General features: G+C 38.1%; 1 protein-coding gene across 7 annotated transcripts in view; it reads left to right on the top strand.

Moving 5' to 3' along the window:
- FER (FER tyrosine kinase) overlaps nt 1–16,550 on the top strand; it is a 465,769-nt gene that overhangs the window by 43,709 nt on the left and 405,510 nt on the right. The window contains exon 1 of one of the 7 annotated variants that reach the window (XM_060296090.1): nt 12,529–12,563. The exons of the other annotated variants lie outside the window; for them this stretch is intronic. The gene's annotated coding sequence lies outside the window, so the exon portion shown is untranslated. Of the gene's footprint in view, nt 1–12,528; nt 12,564–16,550 lie in introns of those variants that run through there. 7 annotated transcript variants of the gene reach the window in all.

A 16,550-nucleotide genomic window follows, 5' to 3' on the forward strand; every position in this document is an offset into this window, starting at 1 on the left:
TGTGTTTCTTGCACTCATGGGTCTTAGGATTTGAGTAAATTGTAGAAGAAACTCTGTTTCTTATGGGGAATGTGTGTATGTGGTATGTGTGATCAGGTAAAGATCTGTGATGTTGCTGAGAACTCCTAATGTTCATATCTTTAACATCCTTTCCTGGGCCAATGAGATTCCCCAAAGAACCATTCTCTAGTCTCTAGTCTGAAGGTAGGGTTGCCAGATGTAGCAAACTAAAATATAGAACACCAGTTAAATTTGCGTACAATATTTGAGAAATGCATACACTAAAAATTATTTATTTTTTATCTGAAATTCAAATTTAACTGGTGTCCTGTATTTTGTTTGACTACTCTGTCATGTTATAGGAATAGATAGGGAAAGTAGATTGAGTGTTCAAAGCGTCATATTTTAGTTAATCCTCCTGTTTTTGGTAAGCTGCCTGGTGTCTCTGAGTCCAAAAGCTCTCTGGTTAATTTTTTCCTCTTGTTTTCTTCTGCACTGGGGGAAGAATAGTTGCATGTCTGTGGGCTGAGCAATAGGAACTAGAATTCTGGCTGTTCCTTATATAGACTGAATCAATCCTTCTGTTTCGGTGCCCTCTCCTTTTTCTTCATTTAGATTTCTCCAGTTCCTGAGCTTTATTGGAGTTATCTGACCCTATAAACTGGTCTTTTCTTCTTTTTCTCCCCCCAGTTTCTTTGAGATATAATTGACATACATCACTGTATAGGTTTAAAGTGTATAGCATGATTTTTTTTTTTAAAAAGGGCTTCCTCATTCTTTTATTTTTAATAAATTTATTTATTTCTGGCTGCATTGGGTCTTCATTGCTGCACGCGGGCTTTAGTTGCGGCAAGTGGGCGCTACTCTTCATTGCGGTGCGTGGGCTTCTCATTGTCGTGGCTTCTCTTGTTGCGGAGCACGGGCTCTAGGTGGGCGGGCTTCAGTAGTTGTGGCACATGGGTTCAGTAGTTGTGGCACATGGGTTCAGTAGTTGTGGCTCACAGGCTCTAGAGCGCAGCCTCAGTAGTTGTGGCACATGGGCTTAGTTGCTTCCCAGCATGTGGGATCATCCCGGATCAGGGATCGAACCCATATCCTCTGCATTGGCAGGCAGATTCTTAACCACTGCACTACCAGGGAAGTCCAGCATGATGGTTTGATTTATGTTATGTTGTGAAATGATTACCATAGTAGATTTAGCTGATATCCAAATAATAAAAAGAAAAGAAAAAAATTTCTCTTTTTGATAAAAACTCTTAGAAAGCACTCACTTAACAACTCACTTTATCATACAACAGTGTTAACTATAGTCATCATGCTATACATTATATCCCTAGTACTTATTTATCTTATAACTGGAAGTTTGTACCTTTTGATCATTTTCCTCCAATTCCCCCTCCCACCATGTGGCCTTTTCTTCTTGACCTCCCCTCCGTACACTTAAGTTTCAACTTTTCCTGATATGCTAATGAGTTACCACTTACATTTTCTAACATTTTGTTGGCAAGTCTTATCTGTGATTGTTGCCTTTTCTATCTTCTTTGTTATTGCGAATTTATATTTTAAGTAACTATATTATATTTTGGTAGGGTTTTGGAAAGGAGTGAAAAATAGCCATGTGTTTTATTTACTATGTTTAACTGAAATTATACTGTTTAGAAAAGTATGGGACTTCCCTTGGAGGTCTAGTGGTTAAGACGTCCCTTCCAGTGCAGGTGGTGTGGGTTTGGTCCCTCGTTGGGGAGCTAAGATCCCACATGCCTTGCAGCCAAAAAGCCAAAACATAAAACAGAAGCAATATTGTAACAAATTCAATAAAGACTTTAAAAATGCTCCACATTAAAAAAATCTTAAAAAAAAAAAAAGTAAGGTAGTGAAAGGAACAAGAAATAGTATTAACAGGTAAGAAGATTGAGGATTTATGAGGTCAGGACAGAGAAGGAGTCATCAATGTGTATACTGAAGTGTCAGGTATTTTGGTGAGGGATAGATGGAGACAAATGCTAAGATAAAGAGGGCAGGAGAATTTGGGGGGATGGGAAAAGGGGATAGGAAAAGGTGATATAGATTGAGAAGAAGTGGTTTAATTGGTAGTATTGCCTTTCAGAGAGGAAGTGTTGAGAGATAACAGTTGAACAATGGTTGGAAACCCAAAGAAAAACAAGGAGTATGTCAGCTTTTCCTCTTAACTCTGAAAATGCATCACATTATTCTGATTATTGTTGCTTTATAGTAATCTCAAAGTTAGATAGTGTAATTTCTCTTTGTGCTTTTTTTTTCTTTCCAAAATTGTTTTGCTACTTTAGTTCCTGTGCATTTCCATATGAATTTTAGAATTAGCTCATCAATTTCTATAAAAAAGTCTACTGATTTTTGATTGAAATGCATTGAGTATATAGGTAAATTCGGGGAAAATGTATATCTTAACAGTATTGGAGTTCTAATCCATAAACATGGTGTATATCTTCTTTAATTTTCCTAATTAATCTTATATCAATAGTTTTAAGTATATAGGTCTTTTGGGTTTATGTGTATTTCATATTTTTTATGTTCTTATAAATAGTATTTTTCCTAATTTTCAGTTTGCCACTGTTCATTGTTATTATGCATGTTAATCTCATAACCTAAACTTTGCAAAACGTACTTATTTGCAGTTGTCTTGTAGAGTCCATTGAATCTTCTACACAGATGATTATGTTATCTGCAAACAAAGAGAATTTTAGTTCTTCATTTCCAATTTGGATGTCTTTTGTTTATTTTTGTGGCCTTCTTGCAATAGCTAAAACCTCTGGTGCAGAGTTTAATAGAAGTATTGACAGCAGACATCTATGTCTTGTTCTCGGTCTTAGGGGAAAAGCGTTTAAGTCTTTCACTATTAAGTATGATGTTAATTTTGAGTTTTTTTAGATATCTTCTATAAGCTTATAGAAATTCCCTTCTGTTCCTGCCTAGCTGAGAGCTTTTTCATTAATTGTTGTTGGATTTTGTCAAGTGGTTTGTCTTCTTCTGCTTAGGTGATTGTATTGTTTTTTCTTTTCAGTTTGATAATATGTTGAAATGTATTGATTGATTTTCAGATGTTTCAAACATTTGAAGATTGTTAAAAAAAAAAAAAAAAGGGCTTCCCTGGTGGCGCAGTGGTTGAGAGTCTGCCTGCCGATGCAGGGGACATGGATTCGTGCCCTGGTCTGGGAAGGTCCCACATGCCGTGCAGCGGCTGGGCCCGTGAGCCATGGCCGCTGAGCCTGCGCGTCCGGAGCCTATGCTCCACAACGGGAGAGGCCACAACACTGAGAGGCCCGCATACCGCAAAAAAAAAACCAAAAAAAAACCACACAAAAAAACCTTCCCACTTCATCTTTTTGTATTATCCTTGTTTTTATGTCATTGGATTCAATTTGCTAAGAAATTTTTTTTGGAGAATTTTTGTATAAGTGTTGCTGAGGGATATAGATCTACAGTTCCTTTTCCTGTAATACTGTCTGGTTTTGGTAGCAGAGTAATAAGGCTGGCTTCATAAGACAAGTGGGAAGTATTTTCTTCAATTTTCTGGAGAAATTTATGTAGAATTGGTTTTATTTCTTACTTAGGTGTGTGATAGAATTCACCAGTGAAGTCATCTTGGCCTAGAGTTTTCTTTGGGAGAAGGTTTTTGGTTATAAATTTAATTTTTAAAGTAAAGGCCTATTCATATGATCCTTTTCTTCTTCAGTGAACTATAAGGAATTTGTTTATTTTTGCCTAAGTTGTCAATTTATTTTAGTGTTGTTTATTATTTTGCCTTATTGTCTTTTTAATATTTGGAGAATCTGTAATAGTCTTATCTCTCTCATTCCTGATATTGATAATTTGTGTCTTCTTTTTTTTTTTTCTTGATTGGACTGGCTAGAGGTTTCTCAATTTTACTGATGTTATATGAGAACCAACTTTTGATTTCATTCATTGTATATTGATATTCTGTTTTCTATTGCATTGATTTCTGCTCTGAAATCTATTAATTTTTTTCCCCATTTAATTTGTGTTTCATTTGCTCTTTTTCTCCCCTGGATTAATAAAGTAGAAGTTGAGATCACTGATTTAAGACTATTCTTCTTCTGTAATACATACATCCTTATAGTGTTCTTAATTTTTTCTGAGTACTGTTTTAGCTGCAACCCAGAAAATTCTCATATGGTTATTTTCATTTTTTTCAGTTCAGAATACATTTTAATTTCACTTTTGATTCCTTCTTTGACCCATGTTTTCTTTCAGTGTCTCTTATATAATTTCCAAGTAGTTGTTTTTTTTTCTAGAGATATTTTTGTTACTGATTTCAAATTGAGTTCCATTGTTTTCAAAGACCCTATTTTATATGACTTGAATCCTTTTAAATTTATGGATACTTGTTTCATGGCCCAGAGTATGGTCTGTCTTGGTAACTCTTTCATGTGCACTTTATACTCTGCTGTTGTTGTTTGCAGTGTTCTTATAAATGACAATTAGGTCAAGATGGTTGATAGTAGCGTTCAAGTCTTTTATTTCTTTACTCATTGTTTTTTTATTTTAAAGAATATGGTTACACATTTTTAAAAAAAATTTATTTGGCTGCGTCAGATCTTAGGTGTGGCACATGGGATCTTTGTTGTGGCATGTGGGGTCTTTCATTGCGGTGTGCAGGCTCTTCGTTGCGGTGCGTGGACTTCTCTCTAGTTGTGGTGCATGGGCTCCAGAGTGCATGGGCTCAGTAGTTGTGGTGTGCAGTCTCAGTAGTTGTGGTGTGCAGGCTCTAGGGCATGTGGGCTCCATAGTTGCAGTACATGGGCTTAGTTGCCCCGCAGCATGTGGGATCTTAGTTCCCCAACCAGGGATCGAACCGCGTCACTTGCATTGGAAGGTGGATTCTTAACCTCTGGGCCACCAGGGAAGTCCCTCTTTACTCATTTTTGTCCACCTGTTCTATCAGCTATTGAGAATGGTGTTGAAATCTCTGATTATAATTGTGAATAAGTCTGTTTCTCCCTGCAGTTTGGTTAGTTTTTTTTTCTTTTTTTTTTTTTGCGGTACACGGGCCTCTCACTGTTGTGGCGCACAGGCTCTGGATGCGCAGGCTCAGTGGCCATGGCTCACGGGCCCAGCCGTTCCACGGCATGTGGGATCCTCCCTGACTGGGGCATGAACCCGTGTCCCCTGCATCGGCAGGCGGACTCTCAACCACTGTGCCACCAGGGAAGCCCCCATAGTGTTTTACATAGTAGCTGCACTAAATTACATTCTCACCCACAGTGTGTGAGGGTTCTGTTTTCTCTATAAATTCTCCAATACTTGTTATTTCTTGTCTTTTTGACAATAGCCATTCTGACAGATATGTGGTAATATCTCATTGTGGTTTTGATTTGCATTTCCCTAATAGCTGGTGATCTTGAGCATCTTTTTACCTACCTGTTAGCCACCCATATGTCTTCTTTGGAAAAATGTCTATTCATATCCTCTACCTGTTTTTAAATTGGATTTTGTTGTTGTTGTTTAGCTGTATGAGTTCTTTATGTGTTTTGGATATTACCCCGTTATTGGATCTGTGATTTGCAAATATCTTATCCTATTCTGGAGGTTGACTTTTTGTTTTGTTGATGGTTTCCTTTGCTGTACTGAAGCTTTTTAGTTTGATGTAGTCCCAATTGTTTATTTTTGCTTTTGTTGCCATTGTGTTTGAATCAGATACAAAAAATATCTCTAAGAGTGATATTAAGAGTGATATTAAGTCAAGGAGCTTACTGCCTATGTTTTCTTCTAGGAGTTTTATGGTTTCTGATCTTACATTCAAGTCTTTAATCAATTTTGAGTTGATTTTTGTGTGTGGTGTAAGATAGTCATCCAGTTTTATTCTCTTGCATGTGGATGTTGGGTTTTCCCAACACCATTTATTGAAGAGACTGCCTTTTCCCATTGTATATTTTTGCCTCCTTTGTTGTAAATTAATTGACCATATATGTGTGGGTTTCTTTCTGGGCTCTCTATTCTGTTGATCTATGTGTCTTATGCCAATGCCATACTATTTTGATTACAATTGCTTTATAGTATAGTTTGAAATCAGGGAGCATGATACCTACAACTTTGTTCATTCCTTCCTTCTTTCTGTCCTTCCTTCCCTCCCTTCCTTCTGTCCCTCCCTCCCTCCCTCCTTTTCTTGGGGACTTTGGTCCCATACAAATTTTAGAATTATTTATTCTAGGTCTGTGCAGAATGCCATTGGAATTTTGATAGGAATTTCTTGATATTATTTCAGTCTTCTTAAATTTATTGCGACTTGTTTTGTGGTCTAACATGTGGCCTATCCTTGAGAATGCTCCATGTGCCCTTGAGAAGAATGTGTATTCTGCTGCTTTTGGGTGGAATGTTCTATATATTTCTGTTAAGTCCATCAGGTCTGATGTTTCATTTAAGGCTGATGTTTCCTTATTGATTTTCTATGTAGATGATCTATCCATTGATGTAAATGTGGTTAAAATCTCCAACAATTATTGTATTGCTGTCAGATTTTCCCTTTAGGCCTGTTAATAGTTGTCTTATATATTTAGATTTTCCTTTGTTAGGTGTGTAAATATTTACAAATGTCATATCCTCTTGTTGAATTGACCACTTTATATTATGCAATGCCTTTCTTTGTCTTTTATTATGTTCTTTGTTTTAAAGTCTGTTTTGTCTAATGTGAGTATAGGTATACCAGCTTTCTTTTCATTTCCATTTGCATGGAATATCTTTTTCCATCCCTTTGCTTTCAGTCTGTGTGTTCTTAAACCTGAAGTAAGTCTCTTCTTGGTAACATATAAATTATTCTTTTATTTTTTTTAATTATTTTTTTATCTGTTCACCTACTCTGTGTCTTTTGATTGGATAATTTAGTCCATTTGCATTGAAAGTAAATATTGATAGGTATGTACTTGTTGCCATTTTGTTGATTGTTTTCTGGATGTTTTTGCAGTTTCTCTCTATTCCTTTTTTCATCTCTTGCTTTCTTCCCTTGTGGTTTGATGAATTTCTTTAGTGTTATGTTTAGATTCCATTCTCATTATCTTTTGTGTGTCTGCTGTACATTTTGCTTTGTGGTTACCATGAGGTTCACACATAATGATCTATATATATAGCAGTCTATTTTAAGTTGGTAGCAACTTACATTTGAACACATTCTAAAAACTTTTACATTTTTATTCCACTCAGTCATGTTTTATGTTTTTGATGTCATATTGTATGTCTTTTTATTTTGTGTATTCTTTAATTATTGTAGTTTCAATTAATTTTACTACTTTATCTTTTAACCTTCTAATTGCTTCCTATGTGATTAACCCACTACCCTTACCATATATTTGCTTTTAGCAGTGAGATTTTTACTCTCATATATTTTTCTGTTATAAGTTAGCACCCTTTTGTTTCAGCTTAAAGAAGACCCATTTACTTTTCTCATGAAGTTGGTTAAGTGGTGATGAACTCCTTTAGCTTTTGCTTATTTAGAAAACACTTTAATCTTTCCTTCAGTTCTGAATGATAGCCTTGTCAGATAGAGTGTTCTTGGTTGTAGGTTTTTCCCTTTCATCACTTTAAATATCTCCCTTCTGGCTTATAGAGTTTCTGCTGAAAAATCAGCAGATAGTCTTATGGAGATTCCTGTTTATGTGACAAGTTGCTTTTAAGATTCTGTCTTTAACTTCTTACGTTTTAATTATAATTTATCTTGCTGCTCATCTTATTTGGCATTCTCTGTGCTTCCTGGACCTGAATGTTTCCTTCCCCAGGTTAGGGGAATTTATGGCCATTATTTTTTCAAATAAGTTTTCTGCCCCTTTCTCTCTTCTCCTTCTGGGGCCCCCTATAATGTGAATATTATTCTGCTTGGTATAGTCTCGTATGTCTCTTGAGTTACCTTTACTTTTTAAAATTCTTGTTTCTTTTTGTTGATTGTTTGGGTGAGTTCCTCTGCCCTATCTACCAGGTTGCTGTTTAGTTGTTCTACTTTAGCTAGTCAGCTGTTGAACCCCTTTAGTATATTTTTCAGTTCAGTTATTGTGTTCTTCAGTTCTGTGACATCTGTTTAGTTTTTTAAAATATTTTCTGTCTATTTGATATAGCACAGTGAGAGTGTTCATCCATTCTTCTTTTGAGTTCAGTGAGCATCTCTTTTAACTCTATATCAGGTATATTACTTATCTCTGTTTTATTAAGGTCTTTTTCTGAGGTTTCATCTTATTCTTTTGTTTGGAACATATTCCTCTGTTTTTATCTTTCGCTTGATTCTTTGTTATTGTTTCTGTGTATTAGGCAAAATAGCTACCTCTCCCAGTCTTGAAGAACTAGGCCTTATGTAAGAGATGGCTCTTATTCAACCTTGCTCTAGCTCTTGGTTGTCTCTGGAACCTATGTGATTGTCTAACTAGTCTGATTTATTCTTGATAGGTCTTGCTTATTGAGGGTGTGCCAAGACCTGTCAGTGTTCTAAAGGGAGTGATCCTAGTCAGCCTAGATTCAGGCTGATTGGAAGCCTGTTTCTTAGACAATAGCTTTTGAAGTATGCAGATAGATATATAAAGTCCTATGCGACGACAATTGTATACCCTGCCAACCTCCAAACTGAGGTCCAGATATGTCCCCTAGGCAGCAGTTGGAACAATTGGGGTTTCAGATGAGTGTTTAAGCTTCTTTCTGGGAGGTACCAGCATGCTGTGGTGAGGCCAAGACAGGGTGCATAGGTGGTGTCTCCTTGCCTGCATTCCCAAAGAGCACCTATGTAGCCTTTAGATGTATTGCAAACCTGAAGCCTGCCCCTCAGGTTGAAGCTCCAGGACAATTAAGGGGCCTTTTTCATGTGCGGATCAGGGATGTTTCAGTCTGCTGTTTATGTAGTGTCGTGGGTGTGGTATTCTGCCCAGAACTATCTTTCTGATTCTTACGGTCCCATAGGGCCAGGAGCACAAGCCCTTCTGGCCACCAGAGCCTGGCAATCAAGAGGAGTCCCCTGTGTAGACTGTGCTTTAGTGAGGCTGTGCGATTATTGCGGGCAGGGTGTGCCCTCAGCTTTAGAGAGGCCAGGAAGGAGTGCTGGGGGAGAGGCACGCCTGCAGTTTTCACAATATTGGAGGAAAGTGTTGGGAATGGGGCATGCCTTCCGCTTTAGGGAGGCCTGGGATGAGCATTTTGTGTGTGATAGACACTTGACTTTAGAGAGGTTGTGTGCCTGCCCACTTGCAATAGCAGGGTGGAGGGAGAGTGCAAAAATGGTACTCTTCAGTGGCACCATCCATGACGAAAATCCCAGTTAATCCCTGTCCCTCCAGCAGATGCTTTAAGGTTAACAACCAAATCTCCTTTATACATAATCCAGTCACTTTTCAAACTTGCCTTTTTGCTTGTTCCTGGAACCAGTGAATCCACACGAGTCCCTCAACAGGAGTATCTAAGATTCGCGCAGCCCCCTGGGCCCCCTGGATGTAAGCCCCATTGGTTTCTAAAGCCAGATGTTTTGGGGCCTTGTCTCTCTGGTGCAGGTCCCAAGGGTTGGGGTGCCCAGTGTGGGGCACAAACCCTTTGATCCTTAAAAAGAGGCTCTGGACTAGTGAGATGCCTCCCTGCTGTGTGTCACTGCACTGGGGGATAGGGTTTTAGAGTCACTGCATCTCTGCCTCTACTACCCATCTTGCTGTGGTCCCTTTATCCCTTATTGTGGAGGGTGCCGTTCAGTTAGTTTATAGTTCTTTTTACCTGGAATTATTACTTATGTAGTTGTAGATTTGGTGTGTCATGGGAGGAGGTGAGTTCAGGGTCTTCCTATGCTGCTTTGTTGGACCCCACCCCTCCTTGCTCTTTAATAAGCCTGTCAGTGAGTTAACTCTATCGCTGACCTCTCCTATTCCAACAGTATCACTTCCTTCTCCTTTCTTCTTCCTCTGGCAATGTCACTTCCTGTCTCACCAGTATTTCAAGTTAAACATGCCGGTGTATGCCAATCCTTTTATCTTTTCATACCTGCCAAAACTCAGATCTTCCTTTTACCCCACACTTGTACTTAGGAGGAAGGAATTGGAGAGAAGGAAACAGAAACCAAGTAGCTGAGCCATTTCCATGTTGAAAATGAGCAAGTCATAAGTGAATCATTGTAATAGTTCAATTTGAATCTTTTAAAATATTTTCCATTTCTCTACTTAATATATTTATTCTTTCTTTTAGTTTCATGAACATATGGAATACTGTCATAGTGACTCTTTTATTCTCCCTGTCTTCTATCCTCAGTGTTACTTCTGGGCCAGCTTTGACTGCCTGATTTTTCTGCTCATTTTGGGTTGTATTCTCCTGCAACTGCATGCTCTTGATGCCAGGCATTATGAATTTTACATTATTAGGTACTGAATATTTTTACCTTTCTTTAACTATTCTTGAGCTTTGGGATATGATTAAGTTACTTGGACACAGCTTGATCTTTTCGTCTCTTGTTTTATACATTTGTTAGGTGAACCAGCAGTATGTATAGTCTAGGGTAAATTTATCTCCTCTGCTGAGACAAGATCATTCTCATTATCCAAAGGATGCTCCCCATATTATGAGGTTTTAAACTCTGGCTGTTGGGACCTGGTACAATTCCGTGATACTATGTGAGCTCTAGACAGTGTTTCCTGTAATCCTTATTGGTGGGTTATTTCCACGGCATAGAGTAGTTTCCTCATGCCCTGAGCTTATCAGTACTTAGCTAAAAAAATCTTAGCTAAGTAAGATTTTGGGTGAGTCTTTGCAGGTCTCTTGAGTTTTCTCTTTTTGCAGCTCTCTTCTCTCTAGTACTCTGTCCTTGTCTCTTCACCAGTACTCTATGTTGGTGTCTCTGTGCTCTGTACAGTCTCTTTAACTTGCAGAGATGACTGAGTTCTGCTTGGCTCTTCTTCCCTGGACCATATCCTGGACATTTTCTCCATTCAGTAAGCTGGGATAATCTTAGCGTTCAGTTCATTTATTTAATAGTCTCTCAGGGTTCGCTGTCCTTCCTTGCCTGATGTCCAGTGGCTTGAATGCTATCTTACATTTTTGTCCAGTTTTTAGTTATTTTATGCAGGAGAATAAATTTATGCCTGTTTCTCTATCTTGATGGAAGCAGAAATCTTGCAACTAGTGATTTTTATGTCTTTACTTAAAAAAAATTAAAACGTGCAGCAGAGTTTCAAGAATAGAACAGAGATTCCCCTATGAACTCTACTGTATTTATTAATTGTTAACATTTTGCCATATTTGCTCTGTGGTTTCCTTTCCCTCTCAATATAATTTGTGTTTTATATATATAATTTTTGGGGAGAATGATTTGTAAGTTAGTTGAAGACATCGTGTCTCTTTATTCTTAAACATTTAAGCATGTATTTTCTAAGAAGATATCCACAATGTAATGATCAAATTTGGGAAATTTACCATTGTTACCATGCTATTATTAAAAATATATTGCATATCCAGCTTTTGTCAACTGTTCCAATAATGTCCCTTTTGGAAAAATTTTTTTTCATCCTCATTTAGGATCTAATAGAGAAACACTTATTTCATTTAGTTGTTAGGTTTCTTCAGTTTCTTTAATCTGGAACATGTATGTGAGAAGTCACACTTCGTGCTTTGGTAGTTTTTCTTTTTTACTTAAAGTTATTTTTGAAGTGTGTACATTCTGCCTTTAATCCTGAGGGCATGGTTTAGTGTGTTTTTTTTTGTTTTTGTTTTTTTTTTTTGCGGTATGCGGGCCTCTCACTGTTGTGGCCTTTCCCATTGCGGAGCACAGGCTCCGGACGCGCAGGCTCAGCAGCCATGGCTCACGGGCCCAGCTGCTCCGCGGCATGTGGGATCTTCCAGGACCGGGGCACGAACCCGTGTCCCCTGCATCGGCAGGCGGACTCTCAACCACTGGGCCACCAGGGAAGCCCCAGGCTCATCTTTTGAATGTTCCTTTTCCAGTCCTTCAAGAAACCCTTTCCCCGAGGGATCTTGGTTCCTTTTGGTAGTGAGAATATTTAGATATTCAATGAAGTTACTCTGTTGGGATATTATGTCTCACAGTATTTTGCAGTCACAAGTATTGCTGCAGTGAATCACTTTGTTACAGATGTGTTTTTGTATCTTTATGAATATCTTTAAGGTACATTCCTGGAGATGGGATTTCTAGGTCAAAGTGTAAATGTCTATGTAGTATTGTTATATATTGTCAATATAAATATAAATTTCCTTTATAGCTTTTGTACCATTTTGTATATCTACTGGGAATATATGAAACTACCAGTTTCTACTTAATCTGGGCAAGAGAGTATGTTGTCAAACTTATAAATTTTTATTAATATGATAGGTAGAAATGATACCTAGTGTAGCTTTAATTTATAGTTCTCTAATTGTGAGTGAAATTAAACATCTTTTCATATTTTAACAGCTATTTTAGTTTGAGGACTTGTTTTATTCTATGCTAAAGGTGAATTTTACTTTGTGTTTCTTTATTCATCTAAAATTACACCTGTCAGAAATAAAAGGCATCCAAATGGGAAAGGAAGAAGTCAAGTTGTCTCTCTTTGTGGAGGACATGATATACAGTAAGTCCCCTACATATGAACCTTCAAGTTGTGAACTTTTAAAGATCTGAATGTGTGTTCACATGTCCAATCATGTTAAGTTAGTTCACGTGTCTGATGTACATTGTCACATGTGTGCATCTCTGCAAGTGGTTGTGCATTTGTGTACTTTACTGTACAGTACTGAATAGAGTAGTAAGTAGTACAGTATCTTTATTTCAAGCCCAGGATGTCCAGAAGCCAGCGTAAAAGCAGCAGTGATGTAGCTGGTACTGCTAAGAAGTGCCAAGCGATAACGATGGAAATAAAAGTGAAAATAATTGAGAGAGTGGAGCAACAAGAGGAAGAAGAAGTAACTGAAGAATCGAAGAGATTCACGATGCAGGAAATGGCAAAGGGATTTTCTTTTTTTGAGGAGGCACTGTTTTTGAGGCACAGGACCTGAACATAGAATGGTACACAAAGGTTGCAGTAGTTGTTCAGAATGCAGTCCAGGGCTACCGTGTCATCTATGACGAGAAAAAAAGAGCTACTACCCAGACATCACTGGATCATTTTTTCAAGAGGGTAGATAGAATTGAATCCAGAAAGGAACCAGAAACTGTGCCATTAACGTCAGGCATGAGTGAAATTGCAGCTTGCCCTCTGTCTCCTATTGCTGACCATCCTTCAGCTCTACCATCTCCCGCCTCCTCTTCCTCCTCCAGTCAGTAACTCTTCTTACCTGTTCACTCGATGCCAGCCCCTGTATGCCAGCTGTTGTACTGTACTACTGTACTTTTCAAAGTACTATACTGTAAGATTAAAAATGTTTTATTTTGTGTGTTTGTTTGTTTTTTATGTATTATTTGTGTGAGAAGTATTATAAGCCCATTACAGTACAGTACTGTATAGCTGATTTTGTTAGTTGGGTACTTAGGCTAACTTTGTTGGACTTATGAACAAACTGGACTTACAAATGCACTCTTGGAATGGAACTTGTTCATATGTAGGGGACTTACTGTATATAGAAAATAATAAAACTACTACCAAGAAACTAATAGATGAATTTGGTAAAGCTGCAGGATTAAAAAAAAATCAATGTACAAAAATCAGTTTTGTTTCTATACACTAATGAACTATCTGAAAAAGAAAGACAATAATTCCATGTACAATAGCATAATAAAATTAAAATACTTAGGAAAAAATTTAACCAAAAAGGGAAAGACCTGTACACTGAAAATTATAAGAAATTGATGAAAGAAACTGAAGAAGACACAAATAAATGGAAAGACGTTCTGTGCTGATGAAATGGAAGAATTAATATTGCTAACATGTCCTTACTACCCAAAGCCATCTATAGATACAGTGCAGTCCCTCTCAAAATTTCAATGGCATTTTTCACAGAAATAGAAAAACAATCCTAAAATTCATATGGAACCACTAAGACCCCAAATAGCCAAAATAATTCTGAGAAGGTAGAACAAAGCTAGATACAATTCCTGATTTAAAAATTTATTATAAAACTGTAGTAATCAAAACAGTATGGTACTAGCATAAAAGCAGACACATGGACCTATGGGACAGAACTGAGATCCCAGAAATAAACCCTTGAATATATGGTCACCTAAGATTTAACCAGGGAGCCAAGAATAGTCTTTTTAATAACTGATGTTGGGAAAACTGAATATTTCCATGCAAAAGGATGAAATTGGACCCCTGTCTTACACCACTCACAAAAATTAACTGGAAATGGATTAAAAACTTAAATGTAAGTGTGAAACTGCAAAGCTACTAGAAGAAAACATAGGGAAGAAAACCTCCTTGACATTGTGCTTGGCAACAATTTTTTGGATATGACACCAAAAGCTCAAGCAACAAAAGCAAAAATAAATAAGCAGGAAAAGCATTAATAAAAAGCTTCTGTACAGCAAGAAACTCAGCAAAATGAATAGGCAACCTACAGAATGGGAGAAAATATTTGCAAAAATCTATTTCATAAAGAATTAATATCTAAAATGTAAGGAACTCCTTTTACTCAAGAGCAAAAAAACAAGTAATTCAATTAAAAAATTATCATGTCAGCATGAGGTACTTCCTTTGTCTCTCCATTTTAATCTACAACCAGTAAAATCCATAAATCAACAAATGTGCCTCTGTCCAAAACACTAGGATGCTGGAGAATTCCACATATCTGTACATCTAAAGTGTGGGTGTCTTGGAACACATAGAGGAGGCATAGAGGGAACACTGAAGGCAGTACCATAATCTCAGACCCCTGACCACAGAGTCTGAGCCTGCAACCCAAGAGAACCTGGTAGCATTAGGGCATGCAGCACACACAACACCAGCTTCCTGGCTGCAGAGGCACTCACAGCTCCTAGGAACTGGACAGCAGTGGCGGTGGAGCCTGCAACCACATCTGTCTAGCTTCAGAAGTGCCCACCACTCCAGTCCCTCCCCACTTCACCCACAATAGCAGAGCCTGTGCACCCTAAAACTCTGGTCACAGGAAAGACAGCCGTAACCATGGCTTCTCTCCAACCCTCCCATCCCCCAAATCCATGGCAGCAGAGCCTGCTACCCAGGAGACTGAACGTAGGAGAGGCACCTGACATCGTGCCCCAGGGGGTGACACTGCTGACACCAGCAGCAGTAAGGCATCCATAACCCCAGAGGCACAAACAGTGACATCTAGGGCACTGGGTGACACCTCTCACCCGGGTGGTGGAAAGTGGAAACTGCCAACTCTCAAGTATAACTGGAGGCAGCTCAGGTGAGACAAGCCAAAATCTTGTGCTATAGTGCCACCTACTGGAAAACAAAAGGCCTCTAATTACTAACCTATTGAATCCCTAGAATCAAATTTTTTTTTTTTTTTTTTTTTTTTTCTGTAAAAGCTTTACCTAAAGGAAGAAAGGTATTTGCTGCTTCAGATACGCTGGCAGAGGAACAACTCATCAAGCACTGTGAAGAACCATGGTAACACGGCATCACAAAAAGAAAATGACAATTCTTCAGAAACTGAACTTAGTCATAGAGTATTGCAATGTAACCGGTAGAGAATTCAAAATAGCTGTTATGAAGAAACTCAGTGAGCTACAAGAAAACTCAGAAAGGCAGTTTTATGAGGGATAAAATTAATGAACAGAAGGAATACTTTACCAGAGAGATTGAAACTCTAAAAAAGAACCGAACAAATTCTGGAGTTAAAGAAGTCAATAAATGAGATGAAGAATTCACTAGAAAGCATTGGAAGTTGAGCAGACCATATGGAAGAGAATTAGCAAGCTCAAAGATAGAAATCTAGAAATGGTATGGTTAGAAGAGGAGAGAGCATTAAGATATTAAAAAAAAAAGGGGGGGGGCTGCTTTTGAGGTACAGTGGTTAAGAATCCACCTGCCAATGCAGGGGACACAGGTTCGAGCCCTGGTCCGGGAAGATCCCACATGCCGTGGAGCAATTAAGCCCATGCACCACATCTACTGAGCCTGTGCTCTGGAGCCCGCATGCCACAACTACTGAAGCCTGCACACCTACAGCCTATGCTCCATAACAAGAGAAGCCACCGCAATGAGAAGCCTACACACCGCAACAAAGAGTAGCCCCCGCTCACTGCAGAAAGCCTGCACACAGAGATGAAGACCCAATGCAGTGAAAAATAAATAAATAAATTTATATATTAAAAAATAAAAGAAATTCTATGAGAACTCTTCAACTCTATTAGGAAGGGCAACATTAGAATAGTGGGTATCCCAGAAGGAGAAGAGAGACAAAAGGGAGCAGAGAGTTTAATTAAAGAAATAATAGCTGAGAACTTCCCAAACCTGGGGAAGGAACTGGTTATCCAGTACGTGAAGCTAAGAGAACTCCTTATAACCTCAATATAAAAAAACCTTCTCCAAGACACATTATGTTAAAATTCTCCAAAGTAAATGCAAAAAAAAAAAAAAAAAAAAAAAACATGTTAAAGGCATCCAGGGAAAAAAGGATGGTAACCTACAAAAGAGCCCATATTCCGCCATCAG

The sequence above is a fragment of the Globicephala melas genome, chromosome 3, assembly GCF_963455315.2.
Source record: "Globicephala melas chromosome 3, mGloMel1.2, whole genome shotgun sequence".
Taxonomy (NCBI): domain Eukaryota; kingdom Metazoa; phylum Chordata; class Mammalia; order Artiodactyla; family Delphinidae; genus Globicephala; species Globicephala melas.